This window comes from Anolis sagrei, chromosome 7, assembly GCF_037176765.1.
Source record: "Anolis sagrei isolate rAnoSag1 chromosome 7, rAnoSag1.mat, whole genome shotgun sequence".
NCBI classification, from domain to species: Eukaryota; Metazoa; Chordata; class Lepidosauria; order Squamata; family Dactyloidae; genus Anolis; species Anolis sagrei.
The window spans coordinates 29,140,467-29,165,685 of record NC_090027.1 but is presented as its reverse complement, the minus strand read 5'-3'; the positions used below and the strand labels follow the sequence as shown (position 1 = coordinate 29,165,685).

The 25,219-nt window shown below is 45.2% G+C and overlaps 1 protein-coding gene across 6 annotated transcripts in view; it reads right to left on the bottom strand.

Moving 5' to 3' along the window:
• IGSF9B (immunoglobulin superfamily member 9B) overlaps window positions 1-25,219 on the bottom strand; it is a 167,803-nt gene that overhangs the window by 111,013 nt on the left and 31,571 nt on the right. The gene's annotated exons all lie outside the window — the stretch shown is intronic.

The window sequence follows — 25,219 nt, the reverse complement described above, 5'->3', positions numbered from 1 at the left end:
CAGAGTTTTTAGCTAAGTTGTAGGCCATGTTTCAAAGTAACTGCAAAAATCCCTCTTGAGTATTCCTTGCTTTAGGAAACCCTGTGACAGTGGTTCTCAACCTTTCTAATGCCGTTACCCCTAAATAGAGTTCCTCATGTTGTGGTGACTACCAACCATATTTTTGTTGCTACGTCATAACTGCTACTGTTATGAATTGTAATGTAAATATCTGATATGCAGGATGTATTTTCATTGTTACAAATTGAACATAATTAAAGCATAGTGATTAATGATAAAAACAATATGTTTTGGGGAGTATAGACAATGGATGAAAGGATTTGAAGTTCCTTCAACCGATTCAGCTCTGACTTCCACAGCCCAATGAGAGCCTCACAAATTACAAACCTGGACCAAACTTGGCACACAGAACAACCATGACAAAGAGAAAATACTGGAGGAAGCTGGGAGGAATTGACACTAATTTAGGGAAGATGTAGTTCACCTATATCAGGGGAGCACTGTGAACCCAAACAACTATGGATCTGGACCAAACTTGACACAAATACTCAATATGCCCAAATTTGAACACTGGTGGAGTTTGGGGAAAATAGACCCTGACCTTTGGGAATTGCAGTTGTGTGGATTTATAGTTCACCAGGCATCAAAGAGTATTCTGAGATCCACCAATAATAGAATTGAACCAAACTTGGCATACAGGACTTCCATGACCAACAGAAAATACTGGAGGGGTATGGGGGAGGCATGTACAATACATTAGATTTGCAATACCTTCAATTGCTTCAATTCCTGCCCTGAGAGTGGTGCATGCACAGCTGCCTGGAGAGGCAATTGTCAATGCTGTACCTCTTCTCACAGCAGAAGAGTCCTTGGGTGTATGTGCACCGGCATTGGCAAGTGCGGGGAAAGAGGGCTGGGAGCCCCTCACCCCTTCCGAGGCCTGTGAGGGCAAGAGGTGAGCAGAGAAGGTGCCCTGCGGGGGGAGGGGCTTGCGCTTGCCCCTTTCGAGGCTGGTGGGGGGCGAGAGGCAAGTGGAGAAGGCCGCTCGGATGGCCTTAGCCATGTGGGGGGCCTTGTGCTCTCCCCTCGCTCCTTCCAAGCCCTGTGGGGGCGAGAGGCAAGCAGCGAGGAGCCTACTCAATCCTCACCCCTTCTGAGCTCGGCAAGGGGCGAGTGGCATGCTTTCTCCCTTGCGCTCCTTTGCCTCCATGCTCCTCCTCCTGACTCCCTGCAGCCCTGTGGGAAGAGGAGGAGGAGCCAAACCGGAACGCTTGGCTGTTTGGTTCGCACAGTAGCTGGCAGCCATTTTGGAGAGGGGTCAGGGCCAACTGAGGCGGTTTCATGACCCCTGGTAAATGACCCAGCGACCCCCTTGGGGGTTGCGACCCTCAGGTTGAGAACAGCTGTCCTATGAAATTCATGGTCACCATAAGTTGGCAGGAGGCTTTGTTACAAAGCAACCTGCTGCAAGAGGAAAACACCAAGAGGACTTTCCCCTTCCCTAGTTTTGTGTGGCAATGCCAGTAGTGCCCTTGCACTAGATGACAGGTGAGTGTTTCAAATCAAATCAAATCATTTATTTTGGTCGTTGACCAGCACAAGAAATAGAGTCACATTTTCATGTTTAACTGAACCTTAGAGAGCTGCTGAATAGCAGCTTGAGATATCAAACCATTTAACCCAGGCGGAATCTACAGTGCCATTATATACTCCAGATTGTCTGCTTTGACCTGGGTTTCATGTGTTGTTGTTCATTCATTCAGTCACTTCTGACTCTTTGTGACCTCATGAACCAGCCCACGCCAGATCTCCTTGTTGGCCATCACCTCCCCCAACTCCTTCAGAGTCAAGTCAATCACTTCAAGCATCCCATTCATCCATCTTGCCCTTTGTCAGCCCCTCTTCCTTTTTTCTTCCATCTTCCCCAGCATCATTGTCTTCTCTAAGCTTTCCTTTCTTCTCATGATGTGGCCAAAGTACTCATATAATCCATTTCAAAGCAGATAATGTAGATTTTCTGCTTTGATAATCGGGATTATATGGCAGTGTAGATCCAGCTCCAGGTTACTCTGAGGTAGACAACCTTTGTGTCTCACAAATAATTTGGACAACAATTACTATAACCCTCAATCAGCATGGCAAAAAGTAAGAGGTTGTTGATGATGGAGACTAAAGCATTCAGAAGGTACCAGATTGCTTACCCTAGTCTACAATGATAAGACCTTATTCATGTCTGTCTCCTGATCTCCTAGTTACCTTTGATCCCCTAGTGGTCCTTCTCCTAGTTAACTTTGATCCCTCTGGACGGCATCTGATTGCAAACACAATTTTGGAAATACCATTATACTTGGTCTCAAGGTCAATGGTCAACTTGCACTCGGAATCCTTTCTGTTCCCTTGCCCTTGGAAAGCTTGGGAAGGGGGGTTTCTTTAGGAAACTACAGTTCCCATAATTCCTCCACCACCAGCAGCATAGAGGACCATCTACCCAAAAGGAAGGGGTAGTTGAAGCTAAGCTCATAGCAAACATGTGGGAATAAAAATACCAGATCTCCAAGATAACAACTGCTATTCAAAAATGGAGAAAGGGGCAAAGAGGAAATGGGAATAGACACCTGTATGTTCATAGGAAAATGCAATTATTTGTGCAAAAATAAGATAACGGATCATCTCTTCCAAGGTGTAGGAGGAGGAGACATAGTGCCCCAAGGGGGGTTTGCTCCCTAGCCTCTAAGGGTAGTGGCAGGCAGTTGCAGAGCCAGGCTCTCTGCATTGCTCCAAGGTGACCTTCCTGAAGAGGCTCCCCCACTCCCACCGCACAATCCTCCCTGCCTCTCATTCTGGAGAAGCAAAAAGGAGGAGGAGCGAGAACCACCGGCAAGAACTGTATGCCTTTTTCCTCACTTTAGCCTCTCCGCATTGCCTAATAATACCTGCAGGGAATGTCTCTCCTCCTTGTAGCAGGAGAAGCATCCATTCATAAACCATTCTGCCTTTCTGTCCAATCACCGACAAAGAGCTCAAAAAAATCCCTGGAACAGGCCTTTGATGGGGAAACCGCTGACGCAGCCAGGGCCGCAGCACAAGTGGTGACAGCATTGTTAAAATAGCAACAGGATAGATTACAGTTGCTGCTACAACCAGGGGGGGAGAGAGAAAGCCCAATATCCATTACACACACATACCTACACCTGCTGCCTCCACAGGCACACCTTACTAGAGATAGGGATCCAGTTGCCATTCGACAAAGGAGAATCCACAGTGTGACTCCCATATCCACTAAACATATTTAACTATGTCTATTCAGTGTCATGAACAAGAATACATGCAGATATCCAAAGTATCAGAAAGTCTGGTTGGAAGTTTCAAGGTGTTTTTACTAAGCAGATCAACTAATGTCACTGACTTCCAGGCGACATTAGTTGATCTGCTTAGTAAAAACACCTTGAAATGTCACCGACTTCCAGGCATGGAGCCACCAGTGGCACAGTGAGTTAAACCCCTGTTCTGGCAAGACTGAAGACCAACAGGTCACAGGTTCGAATCTGGGGAGAGCACGGATGAGCTCCCTCTATCAGCTCCAGCTCCTCATACAGGGACATGAGAGAAACCTCCCACGAGGATGATAAAACATCAAAACACCTGGGCATTACCTGGGCAACGTCCTTGCAGATGGCCAATTCTCTCACACCAGATTCACAAGATTGTTACAGGATAAAGAAAAGTGCATATATCCTGCCTAGAGTTGACTGAAGAAACATCAGGGTCTGAATGGAACTGGCAAACAGAACACTAGACTCACTTCAGAAAGAAAGCCAGGATGGCACAGTCCTTTGTGCTTGGGTTATGACTTGATTACCTGCTCAGTCATGAAAACCCAATGGGTGATCTTGGGAAAGTTGCACATTTTAAGCCCCATAAAGCCCCCATGATAGGGTTGCCTTAGAATCACCATAAGTCAGAAATGACTTGAAGGCACAAAACACAACCCTGCGGAAATGTTGATTATTGCACAAATCTGATGCTTTGGAACCCAGAAATTGATTTTTGTTTTTGTTTTTGTTTTGTTGTTGTTCAAAGGACAACCAAGGGCAACCTATTCTCCTGCTCTGGGTTTGGACCAGGGGAGCAAGAGCATTCCTGCGTTTAGTCCTGTCTTTCTAGACAGGGAGCAGGGGCTCCACAATAGAGCAGCTGGTGCAGCCGGGTGATGTCACTTCTCATCAGGGCTGTCAAATGAAGCTTGATGGAATGTCTGCAGAAAGAGATGGGGGGGGGGGGGGGAGGGAGGGCAGTCCCAGGATTAATATGCACAGAGAAAGACAGGAGAGTATTAACTCCCAGCACGAGAGCCCTGACACGGAAGTCCTTTCCCCAAGCTGCCTGCAACCCCAGATGTGTGGAGTGATGCAGATGTGTAGGATGGAATGGCCTCTGTGGCACCAGGAAAATGCTCAACAGTGAGAGGAAGAGATGAAAAAGGTATCAGATGAGTTTTATTTGCCTATTTATGTATACAGTGTTCTGTGATGGACACTGAAACACTGTAATAAAAGGAATTCCTTGGAGATGAGTCATATATTAATTGCACTACCTGCTTCCCTCAACCCCTAGAAGTGAATCGACAGAGGCAAGTGGTGCCATGTTTGCTGTGTCTGAATCTACTCTGGGTTTTAGTGTGAGCTCTAAAGGTGTGCAAGGCAATTGAACTATTTGGAGAGGGGGTAGGATTCATCAGTACAGATGACTCATTCAGTGTTCACACTAAACCCCAGAAGAGATGCTGAACAAGAAACCTTTACAATGGCATGAAGAAAGTGTGGTCTTTCCCACTAACCTGAATTCTCATTTAGGTGGGGGTGGGTGGGGTCAGAATTGTATTGCCTCTTTTGGATAGTCACTAATGTAGCATGTATCGGGGAAGTCATGCTACCCCTATATTCTGCCTTGGTTAGACCACACCTGGAATATTGTGTCCAATTCTAGGCATTGAAGAGAGATATTGACAAGCTGGAATGTGTCCAGAGGAGGGTGACTCAAATGTTCAAGGGTCTGGAGAACAAGCCCTATGTGGAGCGGCTTAAGGAGCTGGGCATGTTTAGCCTGAAGAAGAGAAGACAAAAAAAAAAAGACCTGATAGCCATGTATAAATATGTGAGAGGAAGTCATAGGGAGGAGGGAGCAAGCTTGTCTTCTGTTGCCCTGGAGACTAGGGCACAGAACAATGGTTTCAAACTACAAGAAAGGAGATTCCATCTGAACATGAGGAAGAACTTCCTGACTGTGAGAGCCATTCAGCAGTGGAACTCTCTGCCCCGGAGTGTGGTGGAGGCGCCTTCTTTGGAAGCTTTAAAACAGAGGCTGTATGGCCATCTGTCGGGGGTGCTTTGAATGCAATTTTCCTGCTTCTTGGCAGGGGGTTGGACTGGATGGCCCATGAGGTCTCCTCCAACTCTATGATTCTATGATTCTACATGTATCATGATATGATTGTCCATTCCTCATGAAGATGTGGCTAGGCTGTTAAAGGCTCCTCCCTAAACTACAAACCCCAGAATACTGCAGGAGGCAGAAACTGGATTTTAAGCATTTTTTTTTCTCTCTCTAGTGTGACAGTAAATCTCCACCCTATATAAATAATTAGTGGTACTTTCATTATACAAAAGGGATACATTGCCTATCTCCACAATTTCATCTCCTTCTATGAACCGGTTTGAACTCTAAGATCTTCCGGAGAGGCCCTCCTTTTGCTCTCACCACCGTCACAAGTGCGGTTGGTGGGGACGAGAGAGAGGGTCTTCTCAGTGGTGCCCCCCACCTCTGGAACACCTGGTGGTTTCAACAAGCCTTTGAGAATGACCAGTCCAGCCCAACCATTGTTGAATATGGCCTTGCGCTCTTACCTATTAGCCTGGTCATCCCTCTAATCCCTGGGCACACTGAAGACTGGACGACTTGGAAGGCGGTGAACAGATTGCGCTCTGGCACCATGAGATGCAGAGCCAACCTCAAGAAATGGGGCCACAAAGTGGAATCCACGACATGCGAGTGTGGAGAAGAGCAAACCACTGACCACCTTTTTCAATGCACCCTGAGCCCTGCCACATGCACAATGGAGGACCTTCTTGCAGCAACACCAGAGGCACCCCAAGGGGCCAGATACTGGTCAAAGGACATTTAATCAACTACCAAACTTGCAAATTTTGTATTTTGTCTATTTGTTTGTTTGTTTTGTTGAGTTAGAAATGTAATACAATTGACTGGTTGCCCTGACATGACAAATAAAATAAATCCTTCTAATAGACCCTGGAAATGAGCAGCCACAGACAGGCCCGTAGCCAGGATTTTGTTTCGGGGGGGTTTGGGGGGGGCTGAATTTTTTTCAGGGGGGGGGGGTTTGGGGGGGCTGAGTTTTGGGAGGTCTGAGTCTAGCCTAGCGAACCTTTTGTATCATTACCCCAATACCCCCATGCATATGGGATATATTGAGTATGGTGATCAGATCATGATATGAATAAACATAACAGTTTAAATAATGCACCAGTAAGGCCTTTTCGCAAACCACGATGAGAATTTCGGGGGGGGGGGCTGAAGCCCCTCAAGCGCCCCCCCCCCCCTCCAGCTACATGCCTGGCCACAGACTCGTGCCTGCTATTGCTGTTAGCCTGTTATAGCACTGTACTTAATTCCCGGCCACCTCATATTTTGAGTTTGCACTAGCCTTGGCCTGGCTTTTTAATTAATTTATTATTTTAATTTTTAAAGTTTTATTATATAAATGGGGCAGTATAGCCATACATTCACAAAAGCTTGGGCACACCCCCTTGGAGTCTGCTGGAAGGTGCTGAATGAGGACTGGACCTCAAGGGAACTCCCAGTTAAAATCCACATAGATGTGGCCTTGCTTGGCTTCCCTTTTCTTTTCTGGCAGTATATTGCACGCAACAGAGTACGGCAATGGAGGTTGATGCTGGCTCCTTTTCCCCACTGCAACCCCAGAGAAGCCTTTTCAGAGTGATGGGAAAGACTTTTTTCCTGCCTCCCAGCTGCTGCGGCGGCTGCAGCACGGCTCTGCTCTGCAGGGCTGGTGCTGATTGGCCCGAGATGACATCACTGTTTTTTCCACAACAGGAATCTAGTATGCTGTCAGGTCTATTTTTGGCACCCAGGAGACTGAGGCATTAACCAGCAAGATGCCTCGGGGGAGCCCCAGATGCCCAAAGTCCCTCTGGGGCACAGATGGGACAGGTTGCCTTGGGACACCAGGCTGCAGGAGGTGGAAAAGGTGGGGAGAGAACATGCACCAGCACCACCAAACAGCACATACCACCTCTCTTCCCTTCCTGCTGCGTATATATGTGTGGTAGGGGGAGGAATTGAGAGATGCATGGATGGAGGTTATCAGGAGGGGAAAGCAATGGAGGGGGAGGGATGGGTAGCATTCAGATGCAGATGGCACTGCATAGAAATGCAGTCCTTGTGGCTGCTGCAAGAAGAAGTGGGAGGGTTTACCTGCTGGAGGCCCCCTTTTAGAAGGCTTCAAAGAGAGGGGTGTGTGTACGTGTGTGTGTGAAAGGAGGAACCAAGATTCCTCTCAATCCCAGAGATGCATGACAGCCGTCAGCACCCTCCCCCTCACCTCAATCCTAAAAGGAGCTTACAAAAAACAGGTGCTGCAACCTCTTCGCTCCCCACCACCAAGCAAAGCCTGATCATCGCCCCCTCCCACGGCACACACTGCTTTCTTCACACCTTGAAACAACTCAGCTCATTATCGCTGCATTTCCAATGTGGCTGAGGCTTTCGCAAGCCGTCAGCAGGCAAGATGACTTCAGCTACCCTCCTTTCAATTCTCCCTCCTCCTCTTTTTCCTTCTCCTTCTCTTCCTCCTTCTCTGTCCCCTCACAATCACCATGCAAGAAGCATCTATATCCTGGACCAACTCTTGCAGTGATGTCCAAGGTCAGGCAGAAGGGAGGAAGGACAAGGAGATCCCAACACATGATTCTGTGAGGGACACACAATCAGTTCTGGAATGAGAATTCCCCAGGTTTGCCCTCCTTGGCTGAATCTGCTTTTCACTCCCATGTTGGCAGCCGATCATTCTTTTTTTGGAAACATAATGGACCCTAGTTCCTTTATTTTAGCTCTCAAAGACCGTTGTGCCCACTAACAAAGAGACTCCATGTACAGAAACAGTGTGCCATTAATTGCTAGAACCCAGGCAAAAAAAACAAAATTGATAGGAATTATATTGAGACATCACAAGTGTAAATCCTTCAAGGAAGTGAGTGGTTCCCCTTGGAAAATATAATACAGAACTCTCAGAATTCCATAGGATGGAGCTATGGCAGTCAAAGTGGTGCCACACTTATAATTCCTGCACTATAGATGGTAGATAAATGTATTTGAGTATTCTAGAAGAAGATGAATTCCCAATCTACTAACACATAAACTGGAATGTGTCCAGAGGAGGGCAACTAAAATGATCAATGGTCTGGAGAACAAGCCCTATGAGGAGCGGCTTAAGGAGCTGGGCATGTTTAACCTGAAGAAGAGAAGGCTAAGAGGAGATATGATAGCCATGTATAAATATGCGAGAGGAAGCCACAGGGAGGAGGGAGCAAGCTTGTTTTCTGCTTCCCTGGAGACTAGGACGCGAAACAATGGCTTCAAACTACAAGAAAGGAGATTCCATCTGAAGACAAGGAAGAACTTCCTGACTGTGAGAGCCGTTCAGCAGTGGAACTCTTGCCCTGGAGTGTGGCGGAGGCTCCTTCTTTGGAAGCTTTTAAACAGAGGCTGGATGGCCATCTGTCAGGGGTGATTTGAATGCAATATTCCTGCTTCTTGGTGGGGGGTTGGACTGGATGGCCCATGAGGTCCGTTCCAACTCTTTGATTCTGTGATTCTATGTTTTGGAGTACTTGACGTTATACTATAGATTAGATACAGTCCATCCTCCATATCCATGGATTCTGCATCCATGGATTCCCCCATTTATGGCTTGAAAATGTTCTAAAAAATACCCCAAAGCAAATTTTGATTTTAGCTTTTTACATAAGGGGTGACAATATACTATGGCACTATATACAATGGGAATTGCATATTCATAGATATTGTTATCCACAGGAATCCTGGAACCATGAACCTATGAACCAATGAGGAGATTAAGATCCTCCGGGGAGGCCCTGCTTTCCGTCCTGTCATTGTCACAGGCACGATTGGTGCGGACGAGAGACAGGGCCTTCTCGGTGATTGCTCCCCAGCTATGGAACTCCCTTCCTGGTGAGATCAGGTCGGCCCCCTACCTCCTGTCCTTTAGAATGATGGTCAAAACTTGGCTGTGGGACCAAGCTTTCAGGACAGTGCAATGAAGTGGCAGTGGGAAAGATGACAGGGCCAATTGGATTTGATGCGGATGGCTAGGATGGTTTTAAATGGTGTATTTTAATATTTTTATAAATGTTTTTTAGTGTTTATGTACTGTATGTTAATTTGTGTCCCTGCATTGAATGTTTGCCATGTATATGCTGTGCTCCGTCCTGAGTCTCCTTCGAGGTGAGAAGGGCAGAATATAAATGTTTAAAATAAATAATAAATAATAAATAACCAAATCCCTGTGGATGCTAAGGGCCCATTATACTCTTCCTTCCTTCCCTCCTTCCTTCCTTTTGGAGGTGCAGTGCCCCCCTCCTACACTATCATACAATCCAAATAATCAAAGCAAATAACCCACATTATCTGCTGTAAACTGGATAATATGAGTCTACACTGCCATATAATCCAGTTTAACGTGGATTTTATATGGCAGAGTAGATGGAACCTGAAAGATCACAGTTACTACACCAGATTAAACAGAACTGATGTCCTGTTCAAAGCCTGGGTTTAGTTCAAGCCTTCCCAAGACTTTGTTTGGTGCATTACTGGTACTCAATAATGCAGTTGGTGGGATACAACAGAAATGTATTCTAGCCCTTTCCAAATTATCCCAATATATAAAGAACAACACTCAAAAACAAGGGAATTCCAGACAGAAAACAATCAGGGACAGCTAACACCTCCCAACAAAGGATTCCCCCAGATAAGAAGCAGCCAGACTTTGTAACTGCAAAGCCATTCAATACTAATCAAGATGGCCAATTGCAACATTCACACTTGCCTCAAGCAGACAAAAGTTATTTCTCCCACGCTGGACATTCCACAGATATACAATGGCTTATTGGCCTATGCATTTTGACTAACCCTGTATAAACTCCACTTGCCTAGCTTCCAACAGGCCTAGACCTCACAACCTCTGAGGATGCCTGTCATGTTAATTTTATTTATTTACAACATTTATATCCCGGCTTTGTCACCCCGGAGGAGACTCAAGGTCATAGATGTGGGTGAAACATCAGGAGAGAATGCTTCTGGAACATGGCCATACAGCCTGGAAAACTCACAGCAACCCCATCCCTGATGAACATTTCAGTGTCCAGTTGCTGGCTAAATAAGGAGTCAGATGGGGTAAATTCACTTCATAGAGCAAGGCCAATGGAAGATGGACTCCCGAGGGTTATATAGTGCATAAGGGGGGGGGGGGGGGGGGGAGGGAAAAAGGAAAAAATCAAAATGATTCATCTCCACCCACCCCAAGTGCTAAGAGAACTTTGAAATCAGGTTAGTGATAGAGCGAAATTCACTCCCCCGGTCTGTTCTCAATCTTTTTTCCCAGCCTCAAACTGCCAATATAAATTAACCTCTTCAATGTCACTGGTTAGCTAATTCTCTCTCTTGCTAGGAAGTTCTCCCACTGGCATTTCTCAACCTGGGGGTCGGGACCCCTGTGGGGGTCGCGATGAGGTGTCGGAGGGGTCGCCAAAGACCATCAGAAAACACAGTATTTTCTGTTGGTCATGGGGCTTCTGTGTGGGAAGTTTGGCCCAATTCTATCATTGGTGGGATTCACAATGCTCTTTGATTTTAGGTGAACTATAAATTCCGGCAACTACAACTCCCAAATGTCAAGGTTGATTTTCCCCAAACCCCACCAGTGTTCACATTTGGGGACATATTGAGTGTTTGTGCCAAGTTTGATCCTGATACATCATTGTTTGAGTCCCCAGTGCGCTCTAGATGTAGGTGAACTACAACTCCAAAACTCAAGGTCAATGCCCACCAAACCCTTCCAATATTTTCTGTTGGTCATGGGAGTTCTGAGTGGGAAGTTTGGCCCAATTCTATCACAGGCGGGGTTCAGAATGATCTTTGATTGTAGGTGAACTATAAATCCTACCAACTACAACTCCCAAATGTCAAGGACTGTTTTCCCCAAATTCCACCAGTGTTCACATTTGGGCACATTGAGTATTCATACCAAGTTTGCTCCAGATTCATCCTTTTTTGAGCCCACAGTGCTCTCTGGATGTAAGTGAACTACAACTCCAAAAACTCAAGGTCAATGCCCACCAAACCCTTTCAGTATTTTCTGTTGGTCATGGGAGTTCTGTGTGCTAAGATTGGTTCGATTCCATCATGATGAAGCTCAGAATACTCTTTGATTGTAGGTGAACTATAAATCCCAGCAACTACAACTCCCAAATGACAAAATCAATCCCCTCCAACCCCACCAGTATTCAAATTTGGGCGTATTGGGGAATTGTGCCAAATTTGGTCCAGTGAATGAAAGTACATCCTGCATATCAGATATTTACATAACAGTAGCAAAATTAGAGTTATGAAGTCGCAATGAAAATAATGTTATGGTTGGGGGTCACCACAACATGGAGAACTGTATTGAGGGGTCCTGGCATTAGGAAGGTTGAGAACCACTGCTCTAAATCCTAAAGCATGACTCTATAGTTAACTTCTGCCAGAAATTGCCTACAGAGTTGCACTAGAGCAGTGGTTCTCAACCTGTGGGTTCCCAGATGTTTTGACCTTCAACCCCCAGAAGTCCTAACAGCTGGTAAACTGGCTGGGATTTCTGGGAGTTGTAGGCCAAAGCATCTGGGGACCCACAGGTTGAGAACCACTGCACTAGAGGATCTAGAAATTCCTAGAGGAAACTTATTAATCAAATCCATGAATAATCGTATCCGCAAAAGTAGAATCTATTATTGTGGAAGGTCAACTGTAGTTGACACTCAGTTACTCAGGAGAGGAGGAGACAATGGGAAAATCTTTCCCTTCCCAGTTGTCTCAGGCGAAAGCAAACTACTGCAGCCTTTCCTAGCTTGTGTATTCTTCCTCATTAATAACTTTTATCATCTTGACTACACTTCAGTGCAACACATCCCTCAGTTTCCACCTGTGAAAAATTGGAAGGTCTAATAGAAGCCACATCTACTTTCTCATTTTCAACAGAGGTTATGAAGAAGCAAGACAATTTCACAGTTGCTTTCCCCAGCGACGTGTATTTTTCCAAGCACCACAGGCACACAGCTCTTGCTGTATTTATTTCACCAACTGAAAAGAAATCTGATCAAACTGAACCATATGGAAGAACTTGGATACTTGTTCATACCATCAGAACTATTACAGTACCTACGCCACAAATATATCTATCACTATTATTTATATGTTGCCTCCTAGGAGAGAACGCTTTCAAATTACAATTAAGATAATAGTGAATTAATGAAATCAGCACTAACAGTATTTTTAGAAAGGGATACAAAGTCATAAGCAATATATGGCCACTTCTACACTGCCATATAAAATTCAGATTATTTTATTTGAACTGGATTATATGGCAGTGTAGACTCATATAATTCAGTTCAAAGCAGATAATGTGGATTATATGCAGGCGCGGCTCAACCCATTATGCGAAGTAAGCATTTGCAGTATAGTTGATTTTGCCCAGGGGCGCTCTTGATGCGCTCTTGGGGGAAAATAAGACCTTGACATATGCGAGTTGTAGTTACTGGGATGTATAGTTCACCTAAAATCAAAGAGCATTCTGAACTCCACCAATGATGGAATTAAACCAAATATGGCACACACAACTCCCATAATGAACAGAAAATATACATCAGTGATTGGTGATTGAAAATTACCTAGGGTTGCCTCTGATTATATGGCAGTGTAGATCCAGCCTATGACCTACCCTGCCACATAAATCCAGATTATCTGCTTTGAACAGGGGTCCCTTCTGCGCTGCCATATAATCCAAATTATTATACAGATAATCCACATTATCTGCTTTGAGCTGAATTATATGAGTCTACACTGCTATATAATCCAGTTCAAATCAGATAATCTGGATTTTATATGGCAGTACAGAAGGGGCCTAGATTATATGGTAGTGAAGACTCAGGCTCCTTCTACACTGCTATATAGATAATCTGGATTTTATATGGCAGTGTAGAAGTGGCCTGAGTTAGCAAGAAATCATGTCAAAGCCTACAGTTATCTCTAAAGAATTACTTTTATGGCATTTAATATCATTACTGGGAGTAAAATCACTGTTTTGTTATAGCAAGTTAGTTAGAGATCATTACAGATGCATTTTGACTGGATTTTTTCAAGTTTTATGGCAATCTCCTTAATTGTTGTTGTTGGGTCATGTCAATTCAACTTTCTTACAGTTTAATTGACTTCATGTCTTTGATTGCTGAATTAGAACACTGGGACCCCTTCTACACTGCCATATAATCCGGATTATCAAAGCAGATAATCCACATTATCTGCTTTGAACTGGATTATATGAGTCTACACTGCCAGATAATCCAGTTCAAAGCAGATAATCTGGTGTCATCTGTATGTAGATGACGTCCAACTCTGTTACACCTTTCCACCTACTACTAAGGAGGCTGTTCAAGTCCTGAACCGGTGCTTGGCCGCTGTAACGGACTGGATGAGGGACAACAGATTGAAACTTAATCCTGACAAGACAGAGGTACTCCTGGTCAGTCAAAAGGCCAAACAGGGCATAGGGTTACAGCCTGTGCTTGATGGGGTCACACTCCCCCTGAAGGTGCAGGTTCCCAGCTTGGGTGTGATCCTGGACTCATCGCTGAGCCTGGAGCCCCAGGTTTCAGCGGTGGTCAGGGGAGCTTTTGCACAATTAAAACTCGTGCGCCAGCTGCGCCCGTACCTTGGAAGTCTGACTTGGCCACGGTGATCCACGCTTTGGTTACATCCCGTTTAGATTAGTGCAACGTTCTCTACATGGGGTTGCCTCTGAAGACTGCCCGGAAGCTTCAATTAGTCCAACGTGCGGCAGCCAGGTTAAAAACGGGAGCGGGGTACAGGGAGCATACTACTCCTCTGTTGCGCCAGCTCCACTGGCTCCCAGTCAGCTTCCGAGCACCATTCAAAGTGCTGGTCTTAACCTATAAAGCTCTAAATGACTCCGGCCCAATTTAACTGTCCGAACGTATCCTCCCCTATGAGCCATCAAGATTACTAAGATCGTCTGGAGGGGCCCTGCTCTCGATCCCACCGGCCTCACAGGCGCGGCTGGTGGGGACGAGAGACAGGGCCTTCTCGGTGGTGGCCCCTCGACTCTGAAACTCCCAGTGGAGATCAGAACTGCCCCTTCGATCTTAACATTCAGGAAACAGGTGAAAACCTGGCTTTGGGGATTGGCATTCAACAAATGAGCCATGATCCTGTGATATGGATGGATGACGACGAATAATGACTTTGATGATGACTGACCACTGTAATCATATGATTGTATTTTTGCCATTTTAATTGTTTCAATGTTTTAATGTTTTAGTGTGATTTAGAAATATGATGTTTTAATGACGGTCTGTAATATTGATGTTGGAAACTGGCCCGAGTCCCTCGAATGGAGGTGAGAAGACCGGTATACAAAACTACCAAATACATAAATAAATAAATAATTTTATATGGCACTGTAGAAGGAGCCTAAGTAGTTCACACTCAAATAATGTGGGATTTCTTGCCTTGATATCCTGGGATATAGGTGTATGAGGAAGGGTCCATCCTTGATGGCCAATAGATCTTAAAACACATGGAAGCTCAGAGCTGGTCTGAGCATTTTCTGAGACAAAGAGATTGCAATGTCTCCCTAACACACCACTGGAGGCCTGCCAGGAAGTGGAGGACTTGATGAGCTTTGGCACCATCCCCGATGCTCTTATCTCCCTGTCAGCACCAAGGCCACAAGTTCGCCTACAAGGCTTCCCAGTTTCAACACTTTCAAGACAGCAGCACAAAGCAGACAGATGGAGACCGGGGCATGGGTTATCACAAAAGAGTCAAGATGAGGAGACCAACTCAGGGCTGGGAACCAACCGAGAAATGGGACTCAAGTGCTACACTTTCAGCTCTAGTTGCCTTGCTGAGCTCTCGGGACCAACCGCAAGTCACATCAAGGTTGCCAACATGCTGATTTAAAGGGGTCAAATTATAACCTAGGATGGTTTGACTTTAGGGCTATGACTCTGGAAACCAGGGTTCAATTCCTCAATCAGCCATGAACCTTAGCGAGTCACACACTCTCAGCCCTGGAAAACCCTGTGATAGTCTTGCCTTAGTCAGAAATGACTTGTAGGCAAGAAACCCCAAACATCCAAAACCCTGTCTTATCTTGGAAGCTAAGCAGACTCAACTCAACCTGGAAGCTAAACAGGTTCAGCACACCTGGATGGAAGACCATCAACAAATACCAGATGTTGTAGACCAGAGGTCCTCAAACTATGGCCCGGGGCCCGGATGCAGCCCTCCAAGGTCATTTACCCGGCCCTCGCTCAAGGTCAACCTTAGTCTGAAACAACTTGAAAGCACACAACAACAACAACAACAACAACAATCCTATCTCATCAGCCAAAAGTAGGCCCACACTTTCCATTGAAATACTAACAATTTTATATTTGTTGAAATTCATAGAATCATAGAGATGGAAGAGACCTCATGGGCCATCCAGTCCAACCCCCTGCCAAGAAGCAGGAATATTGCATTCAAAGCACCCCTGACAGATGGCCAGCCAGCCTCTGTTTAAAAGCCTCCAAAGAAGGAGCCTCCACCACACTCCAGGGCAGAGAGTTCCACTGCTGAACAGCTCTCACAGTCAGGAAGTTCTTCCTAAATGTTCTTCATTTTTATTATTATATTGTTTTTAAGTGTTTTTTGCATTACAAATAAGATATGTGCAGGGCACATAGGAATTCATTCATTTTTTTTTCAAATTATAATCTGGCCCTCCAACAGTTTGAGGGACTGTGACCTGAACCTCTGTTTACAAAGTTTGAGGACCCCTGTTGTAGACAATATTTCAGCAGAAACATCTGGCAAAATTACCTTTGAGTATTTATTTGTCTGAGAAATTCATAGCCGTCCCCTGCCATGCGTTGCTGTGGCCCAGTCTATGTATATGCGTTTTGTGTGTGTATATATATTGTGTCTAGATCTAGGGAAGTCATGCTACCCCTCTATTCCGCCTTGGTTAGACCACACCTGAAATATTGTGTCCAATTCTGAGCACCACAACTGAAGAGAGATATTGTCAAGCTGGAATGTGTCCAGAGGAGGATGACTAAAATGATCAAGGGTCTGGAGAGCAAGCCCTATGAAGAACAGCTTAAGGAGCTGGGCGTGTTTAGCCTGAAGAAGAGAAGGCTGAGAGGAAACATGATGAAGGCCATGTATAAATATGTGAGAGGAAGTCACAGGAAGGAGGGAGCAAACTTGTTTTCTGCTTCCCTGGAGACTAGGACACGGAACAATGGCTTCAAACTACAAGAAAGGAGAGTCCATCTGAACATTAGGAAGAACTTCCTGACTATGTATTGTCGAAGGCTTTCATGGCCGGAATCACTGGGTTGTTGTAGGTTTTCCGGGCTATATCGCCATGTTCTAGAGGCATTTTCAGACAAAAGTCCTTTGTCACACCCTGGTCTTTCCACAGATATATAAACCCATTTTCCTACTTCCAACAGACCTCACTACCTCTGAGGATGCTTGCCATAGATGCAGGCGAAATGTCAGGAGAAAATGCCGGAAAACCTACAACAACCCAACTTCCTGACTGTGAGAGCCGTTCAGCAGTGGAACTCTCTGCCCCAGAGTGTGGTGGAGGCTCCTTCTTTGGAAGCTTTTAAACAGAGGCTGGATGGCCATCTGTCGGGAGTGCTTTCAATACAATATTCCTGCTTCTTGGCAGGGGGTTGGACTGGATGGCCCATGAGGTCTCTTCTAACTCTATGATTCTATGATTCTATGAACTTGGTCTGAAGTAGATGAAGCTAAAACTCTCTAACAGCCAAGATGACTCACCTGAGTTGCTGTACTTTGGACATATCATGAAACAACAGGACTCATTAGAAAAGACAATGGTGCTTGGTAAGGTAGAAGGAAAAGAGAAAGTCTGCATTACAAACGGATAGACTCAATGGAAGAAGTCACGCTTGCCCTGAGTTTGCAAGATCTTAGCAGGGCTGTTGATAACAGGGTGATGTGGAAGCCTTTCGTTCATAGTGTCACCATATGTTGAAGTTGACTTGACAGTTATAACAAGTCAAAAAACAACTTCATGAAGCACTGGCACAGGGGCACAACCCTTTATCCTATCAGTTCAAACCAGTTTGTTCAACAATTCCCCAAAGTGTGGGAAGGTGGAGGGGTGCCAAGCAACCTCCTATACCATTTCCAGACTAGCCTAAGCAAAGATTAGACTGCAAAGAGCATTTCCCAGCATACTGACTAGGCAGACGCCTGATTGATCCTTCCTTTCAGTCACCCTTCGCTCCCATATGCCTCCACATGACAAGCAAATTTAAACATTTGCTTGCGACTAGATTATGTTTCGAGGCCCTTCCTCATGGGCCTTGCTGACAGGAAGGAAGCCGGCAATTCGATCTCAGTGCAATCCTTTAATGGTTTCTCAGCACAAAAAAAGCATAACCACAGCAGCTCCATGTCTGCAAAGAGACTGACAATACAACTGACAGCTAGACTGGCTAGGCACATGGGAATATGCCCATCAGTTCTTCCTTCCCCTATGAGTCTCGGGCAAAAATCCATTCCAGACTTGGATAATTGTAGGTACCCACAAGATCATCTGGTCAGAGAGGATATGACAATCCCCCGAGAACTTGCATGAGAAAATGAGTATGTAAATTGTAAGCAACAATAAGGAAGTTATAGGATCTGTTTTTTCAACAAAAAAAAAAAATAGGAACCATGTGGCATAAGGACACAGGAAGCTATAATAAATCATTTTTGTTAACTTTGACCAACACTGGATTTTCAGTTTCAGATATGATTTTCTTTCTAGCCTTATCTAGAAGTCTCTGTATTTTCTGCCAATCTTTCCATCGATGTACGACCCATGTTTGTTGCTGTGTATCTTTAAATCGTTTCTGAACCATGATGACCCCAAGATAAACCTATCATCGGCTTTTCTTGGTAAGATTTGGTCAGAAGACATTGTCATTGTCTTCCCTGAGGCTGAGAGATTACAAGTTGTCGAAGGTCATCCGAAGGGTTTCCATGACCGAGTAGGCTTATGAATCCTGGTTTCCAGAGTCACAGTCCAGTGCTCAAACCACTACATGACTCTCGCCCAGACAAACATTAATGAGGAACACAGGTTGTAAAATATTATCTCTCTACTACCTCTCTACCACTTCTGATTTCTCCTAGATTCTATACTAAATCTGGAGATGCAAATGCAACACCTGTTGGGTTCTTGTAGGTCTTTTGGGCTATATTGCCATGTTCTAGAACAGTGGTTCTCAACCTTCCTAATGCTGAGACTGCTAAATACAGTTCCTCATCTTGTGGTGACCCCCAACCATAAAATTATTTTCATTGCTACTTCATAACTGCAGTTTTGCTACTGTTATGAATTGTAATGTAAATATTTTATATGCAGGATGTATTTTCATTCCCTGGACCAAATTTGGCACAACTACCCCATGTGCCCATGGGTGGGGGGTTTTTTTTGGGGGGGGGGTTGATTTTGTCATTTGGGAGTTGTAGGTGATGGGATTTATAGTTCACCTACAGTCAATAAATATTTATAGTTCACCTACAGTCAAAGAGCATTCTGAACTCCACCAACGATAGAACTGAACCAAACTTGGCACAGAGAACTCCTATGACCAACAGAAAATACTGGAAGGTTTTGATAGGCAGTGACCTTGAGTTTTGAAGTTATAGTTCACCTATATCCAGAGAGCATTGCGGACTCAAAACATGATGGATCTGAACCAAACTTAGCACAAATACTCAATATGCCCAAATATTAACACTGGTGGAGTTTGGGGAAAATAGACCTTGACATTTGGAAGTTGTAATTACTGGGATTTATAGTTCACCTACAATCAAAGAGCATTCTGAACCTCACCAATGACAGAATTGGGCCAAACTTCCCACACAGAACTCCCATGACCAACAGGAAATACTGTGTTTTCTGATGGTCTTTGGCGACCCCTCTGACACCCCCTTGTGCTCCCCCCAGGGGTCCCGACCCCCAGGTTGAGAAACGCTGTCCTAGAAGTATTATCTCCTGATGTTTTGCCTGCTTTATGGCAAGCAACCTCAGAGGTTGTGAGGTCTGTTGGAACAGACCTCACAATCTCCAACAGACCTCACAACCTCCAACAGACCTCACAACCTCTGAGGATGCTTGCCATAGATGCAGGCGAAACGTCAGGAGAGAATACTTCTAAAACATGGCCATATAGCCCAAAAAACTTATAAGAACCCAGTGATTCCAGCCATGAAAGCCTTCAGCAATACATTGCAAAACCTGTTGTTTGGATCTTTCATGCTGGATAGTTTTGATCTCAAGAAAAGACATTCAAGAAATCTTTCAGTTTCCAAAAATAAAAAAAACCTCTACAACTGAAATGCAATTCAAAACTGTCCTCTAATTCCCCATGGGAATCCTTTCTTCTGTTTGTGCTTAAGCTGCTGCCCATCCATTTCCATGGATACTCCTGAATTTTTGTATTAGGTGTAGTAGTTCTCAACCTGTGGGTCCCCAGGTGTTTTGGCCTACAACTCCCAGAAATCCCAACCAGTTTACCAGCTGTTAGGATTTCTGGGAGTTGAAGGCCAAAACATCTGGGTGCCCACAGGTTGAGAACCATTGTATTATGGCATCTGGAAGAAGCCTCAGTGTACTCTGCATACCAGGAGTGGGAATCATGCAGGTCTTCAGATGCTGTTGGACTACACCTCCCACAATTCCTCACCATTGGCTATACCAATGGGAGTTGCAATCCAAATACAGCCTCTAGAAGTGCACATCTTTCCTGCACTGCTCCTCACCAGGCTCCATTTAATCATGCCCCCTTTTACCCAGTAGACTTGCCTCTGAACTAAAAAGCCACCAATGTTGTAGCCTCCACTGTTCCCTTTTAGCAGACGCCTGCCGCTGCCTGCATGACATCATTCCCACTAACTGCAATTTACAACCCCCTGCCAATTCCTGGGCCGTTTCTCCCAGAGGCCATTCGCATAAAGGAGGCAGGCTTCTAACCAAAGGCTGATTGCATATGCTACTCAGTGCTGCTGAGTTAAAACAAGGGCGCAGGGGGAGATAATAGATGTGGCATTGGGGCTTAATGTGTTCTGGCCTCATCCACGGAAGTTATTTTTAACCCTAAGGCCAAATCCTGCAATATGGGTAATACAAAAGATGAACACACTTTGACTCATTGCTAAGCAGTCTGGGCCAGCTGTATGGATGGGAAATAAGGCTGCTGAGAGAATGGGGCAGAGATAGTATGAGCAGGGGACAGTTCCATCTTGTCTTCTGCATATGTCATCAATTGGGGACACCCCCCCCCCATCCAGCACCAACTCCCGCTCTGGGTCAGAGTGAAGAGAGAGGGGGCCAGGGGACAGTTCCACCTTGTCTCCTGCATATGTCATCAATTGGGGACCCCTCCCCCAGCACCAATTGCCACTCTGGGTCAGAATGAAGAAACAGGGGGCCAGGGGACAGTTCCATTTTGTCTCATGCATATGTCATCAGTTGGGGATTCCTCCCCCAGCACCAACTGCCACTCTGGGTCAGAGTGAAGAGAGAGGGGGCCAGGGGACAGTTCCATTTTGTCTCCTGTATATGTCATCAGTTGGGGACCCCTCCCCACCAGCACCAACTGGGTCAGAGTGACGAGAGAGGGTGCCAGGAGACAGTTCCACCTTGTCTCCTGCATATGTCATCATTTGGGGACCCCTCCCACCAGCACCAACTGCTGCTCTCGGTCAGAGTGAAGAGAGAGGGGGCCAGGAGACAGTTCCACCTTGTCTCCTGCATATGTCATCATTTGGGGACCCCTCCCACCAGCACCAACTGCCGCTCTGGGTCAGAGTGAAGAGAGAGGGTGCCAGGAGACAGTTCCACCTTGTCTCCTGCATATGTCATCATTTGGGGACCCCTCCCACCAGCACCAACTGCTGCTCTCGGTCAGAGTGAAGAGAGAGAGGGCCAGGGGACAGTTCCATTTTGTCTCCTGTATATGTCATCAGTTGGGGACCCCTCCCCACCAGCACCAACTGGGTCAGAGTGACGAGAGAGGGTGCCAGGAGACAGTTCCACCTTGTCTCCTGCATATGTCATCATTTGGGGACCCCTCCCGCCAGCACCAACTGCTGCTCTGGGTCAGAGTGAAGAGAGAGGGGGCTAGGGGACAGTTTCATTTTGTCTCCTATATATGTCATCAGTTGGGGACCCCTCCCCACCAGCACCAACTGGGTCAGAGTGACGAGAGAGGGTGCCAGGAGACAGTTCCACCTTGTCTCCTGCATATGTCATCATTTGGGGACCCCTCCCGCCAGCACCAACTGCTGCTCTGGGTCAGAGTGAAGAGAGAAGGGGCCAGGGGACAGTTCCACCTTGTCCTCTGTGCTATGCTGACAATATAATATAATGTAATATAATATATTGTATATACATATAATATTTATAATATTATAATGTAATACAATATAATACTGCTAATAATAATATGATATTATAATTATATATTTTATATTACATGTAATATTGCTAATAATATTACAATATAATGATATAGTACAATATAGTAATATGTAATACTGATATTGTACTATGCTAATAATATAATATATTATATGTATATATATCTTGTAAGCCGCTCTGAGTCCCCTTCGGAGTGAGAAGGGCAGCATATAAATGTCGTAAATAAATAAATAAGCCTAGGTCACAACACCTCTCCCTAGAAATCCAAATGCAGGACTGTGCCACACCACGAAATCTTTGGGAGGATGCCAGGGCTTTGCTTGCCAATATGAGGATGAGGTAGGCTCCTTTTTGCAGCTGGCATGCCTGTGCACATGTCAAAATGTGTGAGGCACATTGCCATTTATGGAGCCCCCCAACACAGACGGCAACATCTGGATTCTAATATTGCTCAGTCTGCAGTGTCTTTGCAGCATGGAAAGCAGGGATAATTCAAGGGCAACCCAAACTAGGGCAGCCCGAGATCCTGAAATAAAGGATCCAATCAAAGCATCTCCCATTTTTTCCTTCTCCTTGCTGCCCTCCTGTCTTTTCAACCTCATTGCAACTCGCCACTTTCCCTGGCAAAGATATGAAGTCACCTTCTCCCTCTTACTCTCTCTCTCTCTCTCAGTCCTCCCTCCCATCTTTCTCATTCCAGCTTCATCTGAATGCCTGCTTCTGATTGGGTGAGAAGGAGAGGAATGGGATGGACTTGCCTTGATCCATCTGCATCCCGCAAGCGCATCGGTGGGCGCATGAGCCAGAACCGGAGCACATGTGTGTCACGTACTGCCAAAGAGAGAAGGGGTTTTTGCCTTTTCTTTCTCTCTTTTCTTTCGCTTGCCAAACACACACACAGATCAGGACATTCCAGGTCCAGAAGGGAAGCCTTGCAAGTAATTGCTTTGGCAGCAGCCAAAAAGACCAACTGAACTGCAGGCTGGAGGAGAGGGAAGCTTGCCTTTGGGACAGCTTCCTGGGCAAAGGGACTTCATGCAAATTCTACCTGCCACTGAATTGGTTTCTTATTCAAATAGCCACTGGGCTGGAGGATTCTAGAGATTGCAACACTCCCCAAAAGAAAACTTCAACACATTCTGACTACAGACAGTCAAACAAGCAAGGAGCCAAAGCATTAAGCTCCCACAAGGATGCAACCCGATTCAGAAGTAGCATTCAAAGAAAGTGAGGAAGGAGACATCAGATAATGTACAGGTAGAGGATCCAAAATACTATGAAATCCAAAAAGGTCCACATGGTAGCTGAGAGAGTGTTGCCTTTGCTTTCTAGTGGTTCACAGCACACAAACTTAGTTTCATAGGCAACATTATTAAAAACATTGTGTATAAAAGTACCTTCAGGTTACGTGTAAGAGATAATAATAAGAGATAATAACAGACTGTGAGAGCTGTTCAGCATTATTATTATTAATAATAATAATAAATGAGAAAGGCAGTCAAGAACCAACATTGAGGGAAGTCAATAGTAGTAAACCAAGTAAACCAAGGCAGTGACATCTCCAGCTCATCCCTTGTTTGGGTATCAGCCAGCACGTCAACGACTTAAATTAAGAAATAGGTTTCTAAGATATACAGAGACACTCACTGGAACACCCCAGCAAGCGAGAGTCCAAAAGTGGCAGGCTTAAATCCAGTACCTCAATCAATGGCTGATACCAAATGAGAGACTCCCTCCTGGGCACACAGAAAACTGGGCAACTTGGAAGGTGCTGAACAGACTGTGCTCTGGCACCACGAGATGCAGAGCCAACCTGAAGAAATGGGGCTACAAAGAGGAATCCACGGCATGCGAGTGTGGAGAAGAGCAAACAACTGACCACCTGCTGCAATGCAACCTGAGCCCCGCCACATGCACAATGGAGGACTTTCTTGCAGCAACACCAGAAGCACTCCAAGTGGCCAGCTACTGGTCAAAGGACATTTAATAGAATACCAAGCTTGCGAACTTTGTGCTTTGTCTGTCTGTTTGTTTGTTTGTTGTTTTGTTAAAAATGTAATACAACTGTCTGGTTGCCCCTGACACGATAAATAAAATAAATAGTAGTAAACTGCTTCAAGTGCAAATGACAAAGAGGGAATACAATAAAAACACAGTCCAAAGCAGAAGAGAAAACTGGCAAAAAAGGCTCTCCATGGACAGTTTCTTGGAAAAATTGGAAGCCAAATTGACAAAGAAAAAACATGGCGTGGCTCACAAATGGAACTCTGAAAAAGGAGACGGAGGGTCTGATTCTGGCAGCCCAAGAACAAGCCATTCGAACCAAGGCCATCAAAGCCAGAATTGAAAAGTTGACAACAGATCCCAAATGTAGACTCTGCAAGGAAGCAGATGAAACAATAGATCACATCCTCAGCTGCTGCAAGAAGATCGCGCAGACAGACTACAAGCAGAGGCATAACACCATTGCTCAGATGATTCATTGGAACTTGTGCCACAAATACCATCTGCCTGCAACAAAGAACTGGTGGGCTCAGAAGCCGGAAAAGGTTACAGAGAATGAACACGCCAAACTCCTCTGGGACTTCCGGATTCAGGCAGACAGAGTTTTGGAGCATAATACTCCTGACCTCACAATCGTGTTAAAAAACAAAGTATGGATCATTGATGTCGCAATCCCAGGTGAGAGCAGGATTGCAGAGAAACAACTGGATCATCGATCCAGGATTTATAGATCGAACTGCAAAGACTCTGGCACAAGCCAGTAAAGGTGGTCCCAGTGGTAATCGGCAAACTGGGTGCAGTGCCTAAAGACCTTGGCCTGCACTTAAACACAATTGGTGCTGACAAAATTACCATCTGCCAGCTGCAGAAGGCCACCTTACTGGGATCTGCAGACATTATTCGCCAATACATCAAACAGTCCTAGACACTTGGGAAGTGTCTGACGTGTGATCCAATTCAACAGCCAGCAGAGTGTCTGCTGTGGACTCATCTTGATGTGTTTCAAATAATAATCTTTATTTATAACCCGCCACCATCTCCCCAAAGGGGACTTGGGGTAGCTAACATGAGGCCAAGCCCAAAATAATAAAACATAATTAGACACAAAATAATACAACATAATTATAATGAAACATAAATGAATGGTGCCTTTAAAATATTTAGGCACCTAGTTCAAGGAAAAATAGACCTTCCTCGACCTTCTCCTCCCAACCTGAGTCAACCCACTGAATCAAATTGCTGAATGATAAATGTTTATTTATGTAAATCCCACTGATTCATTTTGTGTATTTTAGTTGTCACAAACAATTCAATAGTAACCACAAA